Source organism: Protopterus annectens, chromosome 11.part0 (genome assembly GCF_019279795.1).
Source record: "Protopterus annectens isolate FY-2018-M chromosome 11.part0, PAN1.0, whole genome shotgun sequence".
NCBI lineage: Eukaryota > Metazoa > Chordata > Ceratodontiformes > Protopteridae > Protopterus > Protopterus annectens.
In genome coordinates, this window is record NC_056745.1 from 1236487443 (window position 1) to 1236510504 (window position 23062).

General features: G+C 45.0%; 1 protein-coding gene across 3 annotated transcripts in view; it reads right to left on the reverse strand.

Moving 5' to 3' along the window:
* Positions 1 to 23062, reverse strand: part of LOC122814864 (regenerating islet-derived protein 4-like) — a 169908-nt gene that overhangs the window by 37699 nt on the left and 109147 nt on the right. The gene's annotated exons all lie outside the window — the stretch shown is intronic.

Here is a 23062-nt window from a genome sequence, read left to right on the forward strand (position 1 = left end):
AGGTCTGTGTACCCAGTTTCTTCACCCCTGTGTATGTACATCACATGCTGTGACTGATGTGCTACTTGCCTGGTACATAGGTCTAACTGATGGAAATCATATTACATATATATTTGCATGGCATTTATGGCCATTAGTATGTCAACAGGCATGTGTTTGCAATACTGTCTTGCAGCATAGTGACATTCCACAGAGACTCTATGAGTGCTCACAATTTGCAGGCATCAGCCAACATTGTTAGCCACACTCCATCAGTAGTCACGTGTATTGTGGTTGAATGGATTCCAAGCAGTAGAGGACCCAGGACTGCACCCTGTTGAACGCTGCTACTTACAGGTCAGCTATTGGAGGCAGATGTCTCTATGTTGTGTATGTGTGCCAGCAATGGCCCACTTAGTGGCCCCTACAATGACAGTATCGTGGATGCATAAGTGGTTTCTTTGTAAATGTTGCCTGAGCTGGGGATACAGACAGATAGCTTGGCTCAGTCTAGGGGGCTGTATGCCCTGATGCAGCCTCATCCAGGTCCATGGTGACTGCCTCAGAATTGTCCACCACTTGTAACAGTCATGTTCCCCTGCCACACTTCCAAACTGTGTACAGTCAACTGTGTGTAGAACACATATATGTGTGTTGGTCAGCTCCATGATGATCGCCACTACAGGCATACAGATATGGATACTCAGACAAAGACGTGTATAGTTATGTTGGTCAGTGGGTGCACCACCTCTGTGCAAGAGTATAACACTTGCCATTGTCCAGTCAGCAGGTGTGCAGCCAATAGTGTCAGTATGGTTGCAAGTGTTTCTCAATGGTGTTAGTCGTCCTTGTCCGATCACATGTGGGATGCAGCCTGGAATGTGTGCATGTGCAATAGATGCTGTATATCTTCCAGTGAAAGGCCAGTTATGAACTGCTCTGTAAATATGAAAGTTATGGGACAAGTTGTAGGAATGTCACATATCACATGTGGTAGGGACAAGGGAGTGTAGTTGATGTAGACAGTGTGTACAAGTTAGGTATGTGTACAGACTCATCATATGTGGCATCATGATGTATGAGGTCACCAACAATCTGGGCCTGTGCTTTGAGGTCATACATGTAACTACACTGTGCATTGTGGTTCTGCTTTGTGTGGGTGGCTAAGTCTGTCACTTATGGTGTCTATACAACATCACAACAACACTATGTACTTCATTTAGCTGAGGAGGTAGTGTCTACATGCTAGGGGGGGCACCCTCCCCCAACTGTCACACAACACTTTCCACATGTTGCTGTGCAGCCTGCTAATGGCAGTTGTCCACCAGTCAGGCTTGCTGAGCAATAATGAGCCTGTGTCCCTACTATCATATACAGCCGAGTTCATGCAGTTGTAATGCTGCTAACATAATGCATAATGCATAGGTGTAGAGCTCTGCATACTTGCCTGTCCCAGCTGAAGGGGGAGGGAGGTGCAGTCACGCTATGTCAACATTCCTACAGGAGGTAATAAATGGCTGCCTTGAAATATATGTCTGTATTGTCTGGAAGGGAGGTATGTGACGTTAGTTCTAAGGAGACTGATCTGTGGCCAGATCCCACCAGGGAGGACCTCACATTGAGGGGACTGTACTGGTCATCCATATAGGTAAACACATGACACACTACATTGATTCTCCATGTGGGGATGTCATGGCACTGCTGCAGGGCATTGTAGGTAAGGACCTGGACCATCCTTTGGGCAAGTGAGCCACAGCATGGCTAAGCAACACTGTGTACATATTATACTTCAAAAAAAAAAAAAAAAAAAATGGAAAGTGCCAAAAGTATACTAATAACAAGTTAAAAAAGCACAATGGTCCAACCGGTCCCAAAACTCGAAACACTTTAATAGCCAAGGAAAACAAACACACATTAACGCTGACAATGTTACAAATACGTTTTCGTCCAAACAACTTCTTCAGATGAGTATGCTAACCTAACCTAACCAACATAACTATCTAACAATCAAATAATGACCAATAAGAAACAACAATCAATTAATACTAAAACATATACTTTTCGTAACCCTTTTGTTTAAAATGTTTATAAAAACAATAAATTCACTTTAAATACATAAATATCACATGTAACTGCTGTACATTATTAAAAACAGTTAAAAACTTTTGTTTTATTTCATAATTTACACATAAATTGTATAAGCAGGAGAACAATGCTTTTTACAAGCATTCTTGTGTATGCTCAGGGGTGCAGTTTGGTTTATCGTGCTTGAAACAGTTGGTATGGACCCAAGGGGTGGACCATGAGAAACAAGAGTGGAGTACAGAGAACTCTATTGGCAAATAGTGTTGGAAGCCTGTAGGTTCCCTGGTCTAAAATATATGATCTCCCTTGTGCCTGTTTTAAAGCTCAGAGCTGCTAAATTATAGACTGAGTTTTTAATGACAAAGAAATGGATATGATTTTTATATCAACACAAAAACACATCAATTGTGATTTAGTTATTTATGTACTCAGTATTTGCCATATATATTATTTTTAAATTATCAAATGATATTATATGTGATTTTACCATTGTCCACTAGATGGTGTTATGACACAAAAAAAATCACTATATTTTATATATATTTTATTATTTAATTAAAATTATAAATTATGAAATAAAACAAAGGTTTTTAACTGTTTTTAATAATGTACAACAGTTACATGTGATATTTATGAATTTAAAGTTAATTTATTGTTTTTACAAACATTTTAAACAAAAGGGTTGCAAAAATGATATGTTTTAGTATTGATTGTTGTTTCTTATTGGTCATTATTTGATTGTTAGCTATTTAAATATGTTGGTGAGGTTAGGTTAGCATACTCATCTGAAGAAGTTGTTTGGACGAAAACATATTTGTAACATTGTTAGCGTTAATGTGTGTTCGTTTTCCTTGGCTATTAAAGTGTTTCGAGTTTTGGGACTGGTTGGACCATTGTGCTTTTTTAACTTGTTATTAGTATACTTTTGGCACTTTCCATTTTTTGTTTTTTTGTTCTTTATTTCAGAATGGATTCTCAACCGAGAACATCCCTTGAAAGTTCCAACAAGGGATCCGAAGTAGGAGAGCTTCACAAGCTCATTGGACAATTAACCCAGCTGGTTGGACTTATCACACCGATTAGCCAATCAATGGTCTCGTTGGCTTCAACACTACCTTTGCCGGGTAACCAGGAAGCAAGAAGGCGTTCAACTTCGAAGGAAGGAATGGATGTGACTGAAAGAGTCGAGAGTAATATTTTGCCATTAACTAGAGGGTCAAACACAGCGAGTTTGGATGATTTCCCTCACATTACTTTTGAAAATTCTGGTGAGAGAAGTCAATCGGCGAATTCTCAGATTATTAATAGTTCTTGGGAGGTACACGTTGAAACGGACCATTCAACATTGTTGCCAGGTACCAAATGGCATTTAAAAGACATACTAAATATAAAGTTTGATTTTAAAGAGAAAATGCAAACAGTTGGTTCTAATGGCACTTATGCTACTATGTTATCGGACTTAGACTATTTGTTATACAAATACAAAATGTATGAAATGGATGATGCTTATCTGAACCATTGTTTACATTTAAACATAGTAGCAAAGGGACTCAGGATGAGTAAATACCCTAACAATGTGAACGATGGATCTGACTTTCACAAAGCGCTTATTGATGCATTTGAAAGATGTGGTTTTGATATAATGATGGCTATTGTAACGAACAATGAGCTTGAGATGGAAAATTGTATGTACTGATTGAGCATGCTAACACCAACATTATCAATGATTTAATGTTTACCATAAAAAATGAAAAAGCAAAATACTATGGGTTGTTAAAGAAAATTGAGGACAAATGTAATAAAGTAAAAGACAGGAAAGTAAAAAAGATTGAGAGGGATATAAATGATTATAAGACACACACACATTACCCCAAACCCAAGCGACTGACTAGGTATAACTACAACAGAGAAGAACACAATATGGATTGGGGAAACAGAGAAAGGGACAACTATAACTTTAATGAAAATGACCAGGAAACTTCTGATTTCCCCCCTCTCCGTAGGTCCGAAAGGTTACTGCAAAAAGAGCCTGTCAATTACAAGCATTCTTGTGTATGCTCAGGGGCGCAGTTTGGTTTATTGTGCTTGAAACAGTTGGTATGGACCCAAGGGGTGGACCATGGGAAACAAGAGTGGAGTACAGAGAACTCTACTGGCAAATAGTGTTGGAAGCCTGTAGGTTCCCTGGTCTAAATGATATGATTTCCCATGTGCCTGTTTTAAAGCTCAGAGCTGCTAAATTATAGACTGACCCCAGGATTCATGAAGCTTGTGCCAGGCGCAGGCGTAGCATAGGTGGAATAATGCCAAATATGGCCATCGAGCGATTCAGGTACGATCCAATTCCACCTGGACTACCGGCGTACACCAGAACTGCGCAGACCTCGGCAGAGGTATGCTAATCACCCCATGGGCAGTGTTGCACCATGCAAATGAAGGCATACAGCAATTCATGAAGTGGTGCAGGCATAGCGTAAGCCCACGGAAATGTAAACCAAAAAACATGGTTTACATTTTCCCAAACAGAACATCGGAGCTATGGAAGTGGACCAGACTCATGTATTACAAAGTTAATATATGCCAATGGCTAAATACACAGCCAATGGCATAAGAAAAGATGCACAGCACCTAAAAAACAACACTTAATGTCATGTCCACAGTAACGCACAGTACAACCGCAGGGCATGTGTGCGCAAACAGGAACACAAAGAAAATATATACAAATGTCATAAAATTGCAATGTAATACAAATCAGGATTTCACCATAATATGCAACGGTAGGCATAGTACACCACAACCAAGGTGCAAGGGTTGCTAAGGGCCTGCAACAGTGTTCAGCGCGTTAACTATGAATTAGTAGTCATAGTCACTGCCATGCAAATGAGACAGGTAATACTGAATCGCAAACGTCCCGCCGGATGAAGGATGTACCATACAGCGCAGCGCTAGAACACCGAGGAGTGGCTCAGAGGAGATACAGGACATCAGCAGAGGGGTGTGCCACTTAGCAGTAAGCACATTGGAGCAATGCAAATGTGGCCTGGCCATTGCTAAGCAAAGCTGCAGGACAGGGGTGGGGAGGAAGGTATAGAATTGTTTAGCTGAGAGCACATATGGTGCCCGAAAGCGCATGTGTACGGGGATGAAAATATGCCCGAAACCCGGTAAGTGGATACACGTGCCGCGAACAATAGCAAAAACAGGAAGGTCAGGGGAAGAAAAGAAGGAAATGCCGAAGTAGGGTAATTGGAGTACTACTGAGCAATTAACACCAATCAACTCACGGTGGCCAATCGACGGCAGCTGACAAGTCTGTTCCCAGAAACCTGCAAAACAGGATAGGGGAGGCATTGGATTGCAAAGAAAGGAGGGGAGGCATTGGTTTGCAAAGATAGGTGATCTGTTATAGCAGAGCAAAGCAAACCTACAGTAGACCGGCAATAGAACACATTACGCAAGATAAACCAGGTCTCGGAAAGTACAAAAGAAAGCAGGCTGCTGGATGCATGCCAGAAAATGGTAGGTGAAACGTGCAGAAATGTAAAGGGAAGGTCAAGAGGTAATCCATGGCAGCCAAATGTAATTCAACACCAAAGGCACCACAATAGTAGTTTGGTAGTAAAACACATAAGATACCCTGTAGCTACGATCGTACATACACACCCTATAACATCATCGGTGTTCACAGCACAATAGTATAAAGTATGAAAGCACCCTACACACACACCTGTGTATTCCCAAACACTGCACCATCGGTGTAAACACACGGGGAACTTTTAAAATGTACATGTTGGGAGCTGCCATAGCTGTGATTCATCAGCATGTACTAGAGTCTGACGGTGTTGTGGAGGATGATGCCGACAACCAGCACAGGCCCCGGAGGAGGAGAAGAGTGTTCAGACAGAGGGTAACCTACCAGGGGCTACATGATCTGGAGATAGTAGAGTGTTACAGAGTGGACAGGGACATCTTACAGCAAATAGTGGAGCTGTGCCGGCAACGCCTGAGAACCAGAAACAACAGAGGGGAACCCATCCCAGTGGACACGAAGGTATGTGTAAGCTTGTGAATACTAGCCACAGGTACCTTTCAAAGGCCAACTGGAGATATAATGAGGATCGATACAATGAGGATCTCACAGGCATCAGCATCCAGGGTACTACACCAGTTCCTGGATGCCATGTTACCACATGCCAATGAGCATATATACTTCCCCCGAACTCAGGAGGAGTTGGCCAGCAATATGCGTCACTTCCACTGTGTGGCACACTACCCAGAGGTACTGGGTGCGATAGACTGCACGCACATACATATCAAGTCACCACCCAGTGAGCATGGTAGGTGCTACATAAACCGCAAGGGATTCCACTCCATCAACTGCCAGGTTGTGTGCAATGCCCAGGGCATTATCATGGATGTGTGTGCTGGCAGCCCTGGAAGCTACCATGACTCCCATATCTAGCATGCCTCACAGCTGTATCAGGTATTTGTCAGGGGGGACATCCCACATGGCCACCTTGTGGGGGATGCTAGCTATGCACTCAAGCCGTGGATGATGACTCCCATCAGAAATGCACACACACCCATGCAAGAACGCCATAATGAGGCACACGCACAAACCAGAATCATCATAGAGCGTGTGTTCGGGATGCTGAAATCATGGTTCAGGTACTTGGACACATCTGGTGGAGCCTTGCAGTACTCTCCAGGCACGTGTGCCCACATCTTCATAGTATGTGCCATGCTACATAATATGATCCTGCAGAAACAGCTGCAGCAGGGACAAAATGGTGAAGGCCCTCATAGCCCACCGCAATTGCCAAGGCCATCACAGGCACAGAGTGATTCAGACCACAAACACACTGTGCCAGCCCCAGTAGGCAGATGGAGGCATGCCCAATATGCCTACGCCTTGGCAAAGAGAGAACGTATAACACATACTCTAACAGTGTAGGCACCTACGGACTGACACACCTCTCCACCTGCACACACAGTAAAATGGATGGCACACAAACACGACCACCAGTAAATTGTAATGTATAGGTGGCCCACTGTGTGAATCCTACATAGGCAGCCCTCAAACATTGTACACACAACAGCTACTGGAACACGGAATGTCAACACCTGAACAGTACATGTGCCTATCAGCATATGTTGGTGCTGTGTGTATAGGTTCCCAGGTACATCGGTAGGTACACGCCCGATTGTCAGAGGCCATACACCAAACTGGGCAAACAGTGTCTGCTGTCACCACAACATCGAGTAACCAACTGTCACTTAGTGGAACAGAGGCAATCACGGGAGCACATATGTGTAAGCACTGTTCTGCACACACTCAGCACGGATTCCCTGCTGCGTTAATGAGGGGCTCCACATAATGTAATCATGCATGTTGTGTCAAGGCATGGGATGTACCCATGACAGGTATTCATCACCCCAGCATGCTCCACCTACGGTCGTTTGAAGGTGTAGCACAGTATCGTGTGTGGCTCACTGTGATATACATACCCAATGCCGGAGCACATCCAGTAAACATCACATGGACATACCATTAACTGGACTCATCAATATGTAAACTAACTGAGTTACCCATGTGAGTGCAGTATGGAGTAACAGCCGTAGTATACTCCACATACAATACGACGTAACATGTGTACAAATCCCAGATGTCTAAGTGTTAAATGCAGTGACCATCGTGCATGTTCCCGGTCCCATGTCCTGCAAGGGATGTAACGTAATCCCGAAGGCACAAGTAATGCATGTCAGATGCAGGTCATCAGATCATGTTTAGCACACATTAGCGGGAATATGCATTGCCCACTGCTGGTAAGCGACGTTTAAATATGATTATACGGATATGTGCGAAACAGGGCTAAGCTTCTCCGAATATCGTGCAGATCACGGTCAATGATGTCCAGAACAGGTGAAACCAGCATTATTCACCTCTGTACTAATAGCGCCTGCTCTGAAGGGTAAAACAACCACTGCCAGGAGTAGAGCACGCAATCATGTATACAATCACCTAACACTATTGCTAGCCAAGATGTACCTACGGTAGGGTTGCCACATCTTCAAATGACCAATGTGGGACATACGTCAGATGTCTGCAGGCCGACACATACACCCAGCCAGTATGAAAATCAGAACTTCACTGTTTTGCCTGGATTAAAGCTTTTCTTGTAATATTTTCGTTACTTATTCTGTTTCCTATAACATATAAGTGGTTCGGATACTGAATAACTGTTTTATGCAACTATTACATAAACTATAGGAAATAAGTTTGTCCTAAAATCTCAGGACATTTGCCATGTTTACAAATATTTTGCAGGACACAACTGCCCAAAGAGGGACTGTCCCTCGCAAAGTGGGACAGGTGGTAACCCTAACCTATGGCAGGTGTGTAATGTGACAGGTAGAGACACAAATGTGCGGAGTCCAGGAAACAGTATACACCGACAAGTACACAATGAAAGGTGTAGCTTGCCTGTCACTTTCCCTGTCAGAGCTATATATATATATATATATATATATATATATATATATATATATATATATATATATATATATATATATATATATATATATATATATACAGATAGAAAGGGTGATAGAGTAATATATGTTGATATATATGGATTCACCGATATATGCTAATATATAGATAGGTCAACGACATTCATAACACCTTGGAGGTACAAATAAATAGGATACCGCCAACTATGGAATGTGTCACTTACTGACACGCGTATCCACGAGGCTGAAAGACTGAAAGAACACAGTACTGGAACAGTAGAACCGTGAGTAATAGTATGACGATATGAAGGGACATTTAGTTACAGCTGCCGGTGTTGTGGTCCACATAGGTACTGTGTTCAAATGTGTTTGTGAGTGCAGTAGTCTGTGTATGTGTGTGTTGAGGGTGCCATGTGCATTTCTGTGTGACTGTAATGTGTGTGTGTGTGTGTGTGTGTGTCCGCATCATGTGTCTGTTAGTGCCAACTCGGAGGTAGATCATTACAGTAGGTGTGGGTATAGCTAGCCGTAGGCATACGGTTACCACCTGTCCCACATTAGGAGGAACAGCCCCTCCCTGGGCAGGTGTGTCCTGACATAAAACATTACCAAGGGCAACTGTCCGAGATTGTAGGACATTATTATGTCCCATATATTATGTAATAGTTGCATGAAATAGTTATGCCTGTATTTAAGAAACGTAAATGTTACATGCAATATGATAAGTAGCCAAAGTCCCACAACAATAGGTATGTATTGAGGATAAAAGTATGTGCTATCCTGTGTACTGACCATGGCTATGTGTCGGCCTGTAAACACCTCTGTGTGTCCCGCTAGTGTCCAACATTGGCCATATGAAAAGGTGGCAACCCATGGCAAAGAGGTTCTGTCACCAACACAACTGCAATGACTGCAAATATCTGGGACAGAAATACACGGGATAGCTGTCATTTAGAAATATCCTTTTACATATCGCAGCAATTCCAGAGGTATGGAAGTTTCAACCTCACCTGCATACTATATAGAAACCAATTAACAATGGCCCAATGTAAAATCCTGTAACATAAGTCTACTGACTGATAGCTCTTTAATTAGGAAAGGAGCCCACACACATATATATGGAATATGTAGAAATGCAAGCCCCACAAACCTGTATATGCTACATACACCCACCGACATCCCCCACACTAGAAACTATAGCAATACAGACTGCAATTACAGCACAAACATCCAGTCAGTCAATTACATCTGCAGAACCGTTAACATACCTTGTGAAAGACACAATTAAAGGTGCCATGCAAAATTGTAGCCGTTGTATAATGGAACAAATGGCGATGTTACAGGTTTTGTTTGCAATAGTCCGTTATCAGACGGTTAGGATGACAGGAACACCCACATGTTGAATACTCTAGCCGTCACACACAATCCATGGGGGGCATGAATCCAAACTATACTTGTCTCTTCACATAGCAGTTGCAATTACACACAACAAAACCCAATACAGGCCGTCTCCCCGAAGGTAGGGCAAATGGGCTATGCCCAAGTGGAGAATTCAATTATACCCCACTGTTGCCACGTAATTGGTGGATGGAGTAGCTGATGTGCAAGTAATTAGTCACTCAGGAACACCAATTGGCGGCAGGAAACCACATGTTACAGGTATCGACGTATATAAGGACGACTTGCCAGACATTCAAACCGTATGCTCATACCATATACCTGTTTAAACAGTGTAAGAGAGACGAAAGTCCGGAACGATAACAAGGTATGTAGAACACTCTATGTAAGTGTATGTATAGCATGTTTTGTATTAATTATGTTAGTGTATGTATAGCTTGGTTTGCATTAATTAAAAGTGTCCGCAATGCATAAAGTTGGAAAAGGTATTTATGTAGTGATGTCTTGCTGAGCATACTAACGCTTGTAGAAATTGTGCGTCCAGCAGTGGGCCACAAGGTAAACATCACAGACACCACAATGGATGCTACATGAGGGCTTTAAACAGAACAATTCCATACCACCCACCATCAGTGGTAGGCTATGTCCAACAAGTACGTGCCATAGCAGGGGATAGTATATGTTGATATACTGTCACAGTAGGCATGTGTATGGGCATATAATGACAATGACATGTCTAAGGTGGTCCCGCTGTGCAAGTATGCTTTGCATTATGGGATACTATGTAAAATATGTGTAATGTATAGCATTGTAGGTATATATGTCAGATATGCTACACAGCATAACAGGCATATCATGCATACCAAAGGTATCATCTATTGGCATGTACAATAACAGGATACATATGGCTTGTAGTCACGGGACATTGTAATAGCATGATAGCTAATCTAAATGGAAGGGCTACCAAGTAACCATGCACAAAGGACATGTAATAGCTTCACAGGTTCATAGTGGGGTACTATGCAGTCTGGCAAGTCTATGTTTAAGCACAACTACAGTGTTCACACCAGTGGCACCTCTCTAGGGTAGTGTCCTGTGAACAGCAGAGCCATGTGTTACCTGCACCTATGTACAGTACAGCCACTGCAGTGATCCCTGGCATACATGTGTCTCCCATCCACCAAGTGAGGTATCACATGAACAGTGCTACTGAGTGTCCCTGCGTGATGTACATAGGAATCATGTTCCAAAGCATGGTGAGTGTCTGGTTTGGGAATGTAACCCTCAAGCACATCCCACTCACTGTTGCATGTGTGCACATATCCATGAGCATGTTGCTCACAGTGGCTTTTGCTTATGTCGCGTATGTGGAGTATATCCATTAATATTGTTGTGGACATGGGCCCTGTCTGTTCAGCAGAGGTCACCCCTGAGTATGTAGTATGCAAATGTGTACAGACGTGGTGTCCGTAGTTCAGCTGCATACTTTAACTGTCAGAGCCCAATAAACGTCATGGTGTGTTAATGTTGTAGTATGTAAAGCTGTAGCTGTTGTGTAAGGTACACCCTAAATGGGGTGTTGTACCCTTGAATGTGTGTAGAAGTCTGGAGTTCAGAGGTACAATGGGTGCCTATGTACCAGCTACACACCCAGTACAGATAGGTGTGGCCACGTAGAAGGATATCCATGCCACAGTGGCAATATGGTAATCACAGGAGTGGGTGCATCATACGTGTATACTATGAACACATACAATGTGACATGTATGTAGGGGACTACTACCTATGTGATAGTCAGTGGGTGAATGGTGCAATGCAAAGGTGATGTTCATGCACCTTGTGTCATGCAGCTTGAGGCCATGATATTCATATCAGGAATCCGTCACAGTGACACCCGTATGGATGGAGTCAGCATCAGCTGGTGGATCAATCATGGTGCTTTGTATGCAGTGGTTTGTAAATGTATGCAGGGAAAGTCTCTCTGTGCTAGCCTGTACTTCAGTGAAGCATATACCGAACATGAGGGGCCCTATAACTGAGGACTGTGGTATGCTAAGTGTAACTGAAATGCAGTAGGTACTATGGTATGCTACCCTCATTGTGTGTGTCCTGTCCATGAGCCACGTTGCATAACATCCTGAGACATAGGGTACAATGTGCAGGTGGATGTGTATGTTGTCAATACCAGAATGGAGAACGGTGCTGAAAGGCAATGAGAGGACAATGTAGGCTGTGTGGACCCCCGTACCATCATCAACTACCCTGGTAGCTGTATGAAAGGAGTCCACCAGGTGTAGGAGCCATGCTCTGGCCCTAACAAGTCCAACCCGGGTGGCATCAAAGGACTGAAGCCCAACAATGTCTCTGTGAATGACGTCCATGATGATGTGCCCCATAGCCATGCAGAACAGTCCAGTCAGGTGTGTAGGGCAATAGTCCCACTTGTGCATTGTGGCGCCACCTGGAGTGTGATAACTGTTGCTGTGTGCCATTCAAGGGCCACAATGTCTGATACAAGGCTATTACTGAATATGGTGGCCTAGTGAGGAGACATGTCGTTCAGAGGTTTGTGGACATCACTGCCTGGGATTTTGGAAGGTGACATGGGGCCAGTGTCCCAGAACGTATAGATTGCAGGTCAGTACTGTGTAGGTGTGACCACAGGGACACCGCAATGTTCCTGCATGGATTGTGGCCCTGTAGTGAGTGAGAGAGTGTAATGTTAGCATTGAATCCATCCACCAGCATGTTGCCAACATCACCTGGTTCTGTAATGTTCCTAAGTGACTGTTGTATGTGAGAGCAGGTGTGGGTATTGCCATTGACTACTGACATACCACCATAATGCCTTGTGGTACACCCCAGAATGTGTCACAGTAATGTTTACGTAACTAGTTTTGAAGTATGTGATGAGGGATCCCGTGGCCCTACCGAGGCTGACCAGTGAGCTACCCCACCCATGGGATTGTACACCACTGTGCAACAGCCTCCACCTGTTGTTGTAAATTATGTCCATGGAACTTGACCCCTAGAGTGGCATCTGTTATTTGGTGGCTACCATCATGGCTCTGTGAGGAATATCATGATCCATGCAGTCGTGTACGTGCTAATGAAGTGCACTGGGGTATGTTTCAGCATTTGTATGTGCATTGTCCATCTGCACGGGTGTCATGACATTAACTACCGCTGTCATAAGACGTCTGTAGTAGGTGTTGTAGTACTCATGTACTGTGTATGCCGTGAAGGGTGTGGTGCCAGGATTTGGCTAACAAGGGTGATTAGCATATGTTCGGAATCCACCAATGAGGGGATAACCCAAGGTGTGGAACACCAGTCACATGTTGGTAGTGTTCATGTCAAGGATAATGTTGGTCTTGGAGGTGGTGTGTATGGGTTGATCCAGCCAAGTGGAGGTTATGACTCATGGACAGTGTTGGTCTAATGTGTTGGTACATGAGTGGCTATCCCAGTTAAGTGTGGGGTAGTGTCAGTCTCACATCAGTAGTAGCTGTCTGAGCCCTACTGTCCAGTACACCAACAAATGAGGTCTGGTAACCATGGGATATGTTGTTGAATCTGTAGCTTGTTACAATGTGTATAGTGGTTCTGGACACAGTTAGTTGCACGTGGAGCACCTCTGCTGCATTGTGCTAAGTAACTAGCCAGGATGTGTGTACAACATAGTGGAATATGGGAACACCTCAGCCGTGGGTGTGCTGGTCCAGGTACATGCCTGAAAGGTATGGTCTGTCTATAACCTGTCATTGCAGGTGTGCTCTGCAGAGCCTAGAGGCAGGTCCCAGTCACTGCAGAGATATTGAAGTGGTGCATTATAAGGTGTGCCTTGCCTGTGTGCGTCACAGAGGAAGATGTCAAACATTGTGTCACATGACCTCATGTTTTGCTTTCCAGTTCCCGTTCTGGTGGTGACTGTTATTGGAAACTGTGCAAGACAGGCAGTGTAGAAGCAGCAAGAGCCTTATATGTGATCTGTACTCCCAGGGCTGACAGGTGCAGGTCATCTGTGCCAAAGCATCGTGTTGTTTGACCAGGTCAGTCAAAGCGGACAGATACCAGATGCCTGTGGAATGACAGCAGAAGCATAGTCAACTGTTGATGTGACACAGTCAGTCATTGTACAGTGGTATCAGGTCCTGATGAATGCATAATGCTCCCCAGGCTTGGCCCATACCTTCAGGGCTACAAGACTGGTGAGCTATTGCATGTCCCTGCACACGTAGTCTATGAAGTTGCATCTCAGGGCAGTCACACTAACATGGAGAATGACAGTCACATCGTACCTGGTGAGGTGTGGCATGGGTGCATAGGTTATGTTACAGAACCAGTTACCCGACAGCAAGATGTAAGTGACTATCGCCTTGTGTAGCCTGCTGAGTGGAACAGCAGTGTGACCGCCTACAGAGTCACCTATGACTGGTGTGTTGTGTATGTTATAACACCATATTGGCTGTATGTGATTGGCATACATGAGTCTGTGGGCTATAAGTTGATGTTGTGTTTGGTGATGGGGGCTGCCTTTGGTGCCTACACAGAGTATGGAGAGGTACTGTAAAAGTTGTCCTCGTATGTATGGCCTGTGGTGGAGATCATGTGAGACTATGTGATGAGTGGGGTGTGTTGCGAATGTTACACATCCCCACATGACTGTCAGGTGCAGTCAGGGTTGGTGACAGCATTACCCCCAGCAGGGCTGCATATGTGTATCCCCCACAGGCTGTAGTGTCGTATGTTGGGAGGTGAGCATTGAATGTGTACATGAGACAATTGCTCTATTGCCACATGTACGACATATCCATCATAAGACAGGCAATAGCACTGGTACGTGACAGTAGGACATGCCTGTATATACAACCATGTCTCACAGGATATGTGAGTTACGTGTGTACAACAGCTGTTGTACTGTAAGCAAGCTGGAAATGTGAGGACAGACAGTGTACCTGTGAGAAATGGTGTGGAATGGGTGCTATGTTAATCAGTAGCTCATGACATGCTCACAAGTTCTGAACAAGTGCTGAGCATGAACATACAATACAGATAGGGTGTTGGATAATATCAACCCACAAGTGGTGACGACAGTCATAATTGGTGGCACTGCACTATAACCCTGCTGAGTATGGTCTGCATGTCCATGAACCATTATCAATGTAGATGTTAGCAGTACAGATGTACAAGACAGTACGGATGTTTGATTACAAATACTTTTGTATGTCACAGGAGTGTCCTACCAGTGGCCTGTTGACAGACTCACAACTACAAAAGGTGCCAGAGTGACATGTGCATATCACACCAGTGCCAGCTACAGTAAAACAGGGTTAATGTGTTGTACTCCACCCTCATTGTAACCCATACCACACAGACAAATGTCAGGCATTTGTGCATGTAAGGATGTGAATGGCCATGACCTATGAGCAATAGCTGTCTCAGTGTTGTGAACAACATACAGAATTGGCTGTGTGGGTGAGGTGTGTGACATATGTGCACATTCTGATGGATGATATCAGCATTGTCACCGCTAGGTGAACATCCCTGTACCCATTAACTACCACCTAGGCTGTGGTCAACATTATGGACACTGTGTAAGGGATGGTGCTGTGCAGTACACCTCCCTGACTTGGTGATGTCTCCAGGCCCCTTAGGTAGTCATACAAGGTACCCATGTCATGACACAATGCCATCCATGAGCACGGAGATCATTGGACAGGCATACACAGCACTTGGGTAACCAATATTGGATCACATATCACCTTTAAGGGGTAATGGCCATGCGTGGAAGGGCGATACCAGCCTTCACAATCCTCACCTCCACTAAGCAGCATGCTGTCTACCTTGCATAAAGACATTTGCTACACTATGATGTTGGACATGCTACATGTCCATATCCTGATCTGAAAGACATACGTCATGGACAGCCACCGTCCTAATACTAGGATCGCCACATGCTGGACAGATCCCTGTGCCATACATGTGACATACTCCCACCATACCATGCAACCCTGTCCATCAAAGCTGCACATGTCATCCCTGTCATACATGGTGTGATGGCTGCATGGTAGATGTAGTATCACCTGTCTGGATCAGTAATGTGGCACTGATGCACCTCGCGGTGGCATAATTGCTGTCGGATACAGCTAGGAAACCTTGCCCGTACATGCTATAGTTGATAACCATCCCTGCAAATGATGTCCGACTAGCCACTGTCCCATGTCTATCACATGTGCAACACAGGCAATCCGTGGCAGGATGTTGAACAGCTGTACAATGCTGTGTAGATGTATATGGCAAAACACATGCATGTACAGGTTTCCATGTGTATGTGTCCATTGTCACTGCTCAAGTCCATTAAGGCTGTGTCTGTGTTGATATGTGACATATACACCGCATCAAGGTCAACAGCATTACGGTGGACACATCCAGGCATGTGCAGATAGGTAAGAACACCAATGCAGGCAAACAGACATGCCCACATCAAGACAACATTCACATGGAGTATGAACACTGTAATGAGGTGACACACATATATGGTGATGATATCCAGTGCATAACAGGTGTTACATGTGTATGATACAAACATGTCAGTCATGTCAGTGTCATGATGATTTGCAAAGATAACTGTGCAGATGGACTAGATGTCATAGAAATGTATGTGCAGCAGTATCTCTGTACATCTCTGAAACTGTGACCTGTCACCATCATTATGTCTTACAGATAATGCCTTGTACATGCCTTCCAGTGTACAGCTGCCAGGAGGATGATGTCCTCATCCCATACCTCCACGAGGACTACAAGGTGTTGTTCAGCCATTTGCCGCAGCATGCCCAGCAGCGGGAATACTCCCACCATACCATGCAACCCTGTCCATCAAAGCTGCACATGTCATCCCTGTCATACATGGTGTGATGGCCACATGGTAGATGTAGTACCACCTGTCTGGATCAGTAATGTGGCACTGATGCACCTCGCTGTGGCATAATGGCTGTCGGATACAGCTAGGAAACCTTGCCCATACATGCTATAGTTGATAACCATCACTGCAAATGATGTCCGACTAGCCACTGTCCCATGTCTATCACATGTGCAACACAGGCGATCCATGGCAGGATGTTGAACAGCTGTACAGTGCTGTGTAGATGTATATGGCAAAACACATGCATGTACAGGTTTCCATGCGTATGTGTCCATTGTCACTGCTCAAGTCCATTAAGGCTGTGTCTGTGTTGATATGTGACATATACACCGCATCAAGGTCAACAGCATTACCGTGGACACATCCAGGCATGTGCAGATAGGTAAGAACACCAGTGCAGGCAAACAGACATGCCCACATCAAGACAGCATTCACATGGAGTATGAACACTGTAATGAGGTGACACACATATATGGTGATGATATCCAATACATAACGGGTGTTACATGTGTGTGACACAAACATGTCAGTCGTGTCAGTGTCATGATGATTTGCAAAGATAACTGTGCAGATGGACTAGATGTCATAGAAATGTATGTGCAGCAGTATTTCTGTACATCTCTGAAACTGTGACCTGTCACCATCATTATGTCTTACAGATAATGCCTTGTACATGCCTTCCAGTGTACAGCCGCCAGAAGGATGATGTCCTCATCCCGTACCTCCATGAGAACTACAAGATGTTGTTCAGCCATTTGCCGCAGCATGCCCAGCAGCGGGAAGACCTGTGGCAGGAACTTTGCAGGAGGGTGAACCATGTGGGTGGCCATAACCGCACCTACCAGCAGGTGCGCAGACACTGCATGGACTTGATATGACATGCAAAACAGCGTGCCACTGCAATTGCCAGGGAACAAGGTGGAACAGGTGGTGGGCCACCAACCCAGCCCCCACTCACACACACTGAGGAGCTACTGGCCAGTCTGGGGACACCCTCAGAACAGCATCCACAAACACTAGCTGCCATCGTGGAGGTGGGTGTCTCCCAACCAATGAGCCTGGAGTTTCCTGGTAATTCAGTGCTGCACATATGGCTACTATATCCCATTTACGTGCATGTGTCACTGTACATTATGTAATGTAACAACATATGCATGGTATGTGGACACACATGCTGCATACTACAGTATGCTACCCTGTGTATGCACACATGTGCATACTATATGCTATTGTACAGGTGAATGTGTTAACATGCACAGTGCACCCTGTGGCTGTCATACAGTCATGGATAATGTTCATACTGCTGTGTCACCCCTATACAGGTACCTCTGGCATGCCGCACAGACATGAGTCCATTGCAGGTGAGACTGTCATCAGTATCAGGCATGTTAATGCATAGATCTATTCGCCATGTGGCCAGTTAACACTTGTACACTTGATGTTCATTCCATTCACGATATACAGGTCACATCACCCATCATTCACACAGGCCACCCATGTGCAATATATACAAATGAAATGATACACCGACATGAAGCCACAGTATTTGTCATTGCTACATGCGTGGTCAGCTGTGCATACAATGGTGGAGGTGTTCTACAATGGAGGCTTATGTACTATATATTGGAACAACACGTGTGGTACGCAAACAGTACCACACAGTGAGCTGTGATATGGGCAGCCCACAGGAGTCACCATTGTGTTATATGCCCCTGCAATGAATGCACACATTGTGATGTGCCATCTGACATGTCCCAGACACGTAGTGTATTGGCTGCAATAATGTCACACTATCCCATAACCCATACCCCACATACCACACATACAACCTGTTGTCTGCATAGCCCTCTGGATGGTGACATATCTGACATCTATGGGTGTATGTCATATGGGACAACACAGACATGTGTGATAGATGGCCATCATACACATATGTCCAACACATGTGCACACATGGCCATGGGGGATGGCCAGAGATACGTAGCCACATAGTAGATGTGATGTGTATACACCCTGTTTCACATTGTCCACACATGGTCCAATTATAGCTTTAGTTGACTGATTATACAGTTGATGTGGTACACTGGACATCCTAAAAGTCTGTGCACAGCTAGTGGAGGTGTCACTGACATCTGCCATATAAGATGTGTTGAACATCACGCCTGTGTCATAACATGACAGTAGTCACCTATACAGCTTCCAGAGACATTGACACCACATCAGGCCACAGATACAGTACATTTCCCTTGCTGTTGTAGGACATCACCGTTAGCTGTGCATCTTGTGTGTGTGGTACATCAATGTCATGTGGGACATGGTGAATTGACAAGTCCGCTATGTGTGGACATGGTTGCCAGGCAGCTAAGACTCTGTAGTTGTTGTGCAGGGGTGTCATCTGTAGGTCTTCCATTGACCTGTCACATGACACAGCATGGTTTGGTGTGTATACACCTCAGCATCGTGGGTCACAATCCACAGTTATGGGTATGCATGCAGTTATGTCTATGCAATGTGTACATATTATGCACTGTATAGCAATATAGATGCCTCATGATGCCATGCAATGGCACAGTGTCTGTACTTCACACTGTAGAGCAATGTAGATGGCTCACACTACCCTTCCATGCACATGCACATTTGCTAAACATGCATTCTATCTGTAGGGCATGCAGACAACACCACAATGTGATGCCCATTACGACGCTGTACATATGTCAGGACACCATTGTGTTAATGCACACGTCAGCAGATTACATGTCAAGGTCACGTCAGCCATGTGTACTGTTATCCTGTTCTGGTCCACATGGTGTATCACGGGGATGCATGCATACTACCATGATTGTGTGAACTGCATGGCTACTGATATGACACCTGCTTGCTGTAGTGTGCACCCCAGGGGGTATGCTTACTAACACTATTAATGTCTGAGCTGCATGCTGTCTGCTGTATCACAGGTATGCTGCATGTCGTCTGTCAAATCACATGCATGGTGTGTGTCTGTGTGTGTGTGTGTGTGCGTGTGTGTGTGTGTGCGTGTGTGTGTGTGTGTGTGTGTGTGTGTGTGTGTGTGTGTGTGTGTGTGTGTCTGTGTGTGTGTGTGTGTGTGTGTGTGTGTGTGTGTGTGTGTGTCTATTGTAATTTAGAGTCTTTCTTTGCATTTACAGGTGATGTAGGTGCGTTACCCTCCTGCAGTCCATCTGATGTTAGTGTCACCACAGATTCTAGCAGTGATGAACATATGCATGAGGTACAGGCAGGGTTGTCAGGGGGTGAATCTGTGCCAATGGTTGCCATCCCAGCTATGTCCCCCTCTTCCCCGCACACAGTTCTGCTGCCAACACATACCGCATCACCACTGGCCATAGGGGAAGGACAGTCAGCGTCTGTTAGCGTGGAACAGGAACATATGGTGGCTACAGAAGGTGTGTTTCCACACCATGGTGTCAGTGTAATGTCTGCAGATGTGCCACACAGGCATATGGCCGGTGCTGCTTGTAGGAGGACCTCTGGCAGACATGCACCTGCAGGACAGAGCGCAGCAGCTGGTATCACCAGACGCATATTCCAGACTGTAATGGTGGCACAGTCAAGTGCTGAACGGCAGAACAGAGAAGGGCAGAGGCTGCAGAGGGTTGTTATCCGTACCCTAAATGACAACATCCAGGCATTGGCAAATGCTCAACAGCAGATTGCTGATGTTCTGGACAGGCGATTGGGTGACATGGTCAGAATCCTTGACCGTGGCATGGCAATCCATGAGCATGCGCTGTCTGTGCTGGAACATCTGGTAGGAGTGAGGCATAGGCCACGTGGACGTAGGCCAGCTACACCACCTAGTGCAGGTCGATGTGAGCGTGCCACCTCACATACCCGCTCATATAGTGTCGGTAGCAGTAGCAGTGCAGCTGGTGCTGTGCTGTCCACACCAGGACACAGCAGGCCATGTGAACGTGGCCCTGGACTTTCCCAGCGGGGACACGGTTCCAGTGGACAAGTGTCGTTGGACAGTAGCCAATCTGTACCTCCACCTGGTAGTGCCCATGCAACCCCTGGCAGGCACAGGTCACGTGGCCATGGCCGGACACAGTGAGCTGTACAACCTGGTCTGTACAATCTGGAGCTGTCAATAATACCCCTGTGTAGGCCTCACAAAAGACAGAACTGTGTGTGCACACATACACGCACACAGCAAACACATCTGTAAGGCACCACAACACCCACATGCATTCTGAACAGACATGTCCAATCATATCACCGGCCCTTACCCACACATATGATGTCACCCATTGGTGCAGCCTATGCCCCTGGCAAACATTATCACCCTGTGCATATGATGAAGCCTGTGCCACATCCCTGTCATCCACACCATCGGTGCAGGGACATGCTCAAAAGGTCTGACTCACAGGGTGAACAGAATAGTGAGACGTGTATATTACATTAGTTGTGTACGACTAGTGAGGGAGGTGTATATTACATTAGTTGTGTAAGAATAGTGAGAGACGTGTATATTACATTAGTTGTGTACTGTTGACATGCACCAGACATACCATGTAGTACAGGTGTAGCAAGAATTGTTATATGTTCACAGTATGTGTCTCGGTAACAACAGTAACAGCATGTTGGTAATGATGCCCTGGTTCCATCCTTATGGTCTACTTGCATGTGCCTACAGGTAGCAGTGTTTGCAGTCTCCCATGTGTAACTGTGGAGTACTCACAGGCACGTATGACAATATCAGCATGCTATACGTAGCCTCAACTGGACTGCTGGAAAGTCTAACATACCACAGATGTCCACACATATACTGATCCAGCAGCATGTGTGCAGTTTAATAGGCTACAGTGGCTAGAGACGTGACATCCATACCAGGTCACATCACAGGTATGTTGACATGGTGCAGGGGTTGTACACAGCGGTCTGGCCAATGATAACATTAGAGGCCACTTGATAGCATGAGGCCTCACTGTGTAGCAGTAATACCCTGTCACATTACAGGAACATGCCAACACTCACAGGGTCAACAACACTATAACGCACACCCCATAGTGTTGAGGTGAGGACACTTGCCTATGTGGTCATCACCCTCACAGTACTGTGCACCCACACAACGTGACACAGAGAAAGGACATGTACAGGTAGCCAGTATAGCTGAGACCGATGGCATGAACAGGGTAGTAGACTGCATCACCAGGAGGTGTTAGGGATCCTGTGTATTCTGTATGGTAGCATACACCCTCACTCCATGCACCAGACAGCCATACATGCATACACACACACACACACACGCACACACACACACACACACACACACACACACACACACACACACACACACACACACACGCACTGTGGAGACCACAAATGTCATACACATATGGATAGCTGATGTGTGTGATACACACACCACACCTGCCTATGTCATGCTTTCCACACTACAGTATGTACAGATGTCTACAACAGTGTACAGGGGTGTGTAACAATTGGGATGTATTCCCCACCATATGTGGCATATATGGTCACACATGCAAACACACATGGCAGTACTGTCAATGATACACCTGCTATATGATGATACATCTGACAGACATGCAGCAGTATTGGCCGTATTATGTGTACCAACGCTATGTCCGGCAATTGTGCTGCTATATGCACACGGGAGGATGTAAGTGTTACAGGTGTCAAGTGACATACAGTCGGTAACACCCGACCGCTGTGTAGGTTTTATGTCTTCACCATCAAGTAACAGTAACATAGCGCACTGTTTGCACATGTAATGGTAGGATGGCGTGTGACACATCTGTGAGCCGTCCCCGGCAAACATCCATCTACACAGGTGGATCACCACTTTATGTACTCACATCCATCCATACCTGATGTACATCCTACTGTACTTTCAGTATGTCACCATATACAGGTGTCAATGATGGGGCTGCATTGTAACTGCATGTTGTAGTTAGGCACAGATGAGTTACTTACATCAGCTACTGCACATGCATGGTAGCTGCATGCACACTACAGTTTGTACATGTGTGTTGGTCCTACATACCTGTCATATAGCCATGTTTGTTTGCATTGCAATTGGTGGACATGTGTGTTGACATACATAACACATGGACTGTTGTATGATATGATGGGTGTCATGGGTAACTAGTACAGAGGGAA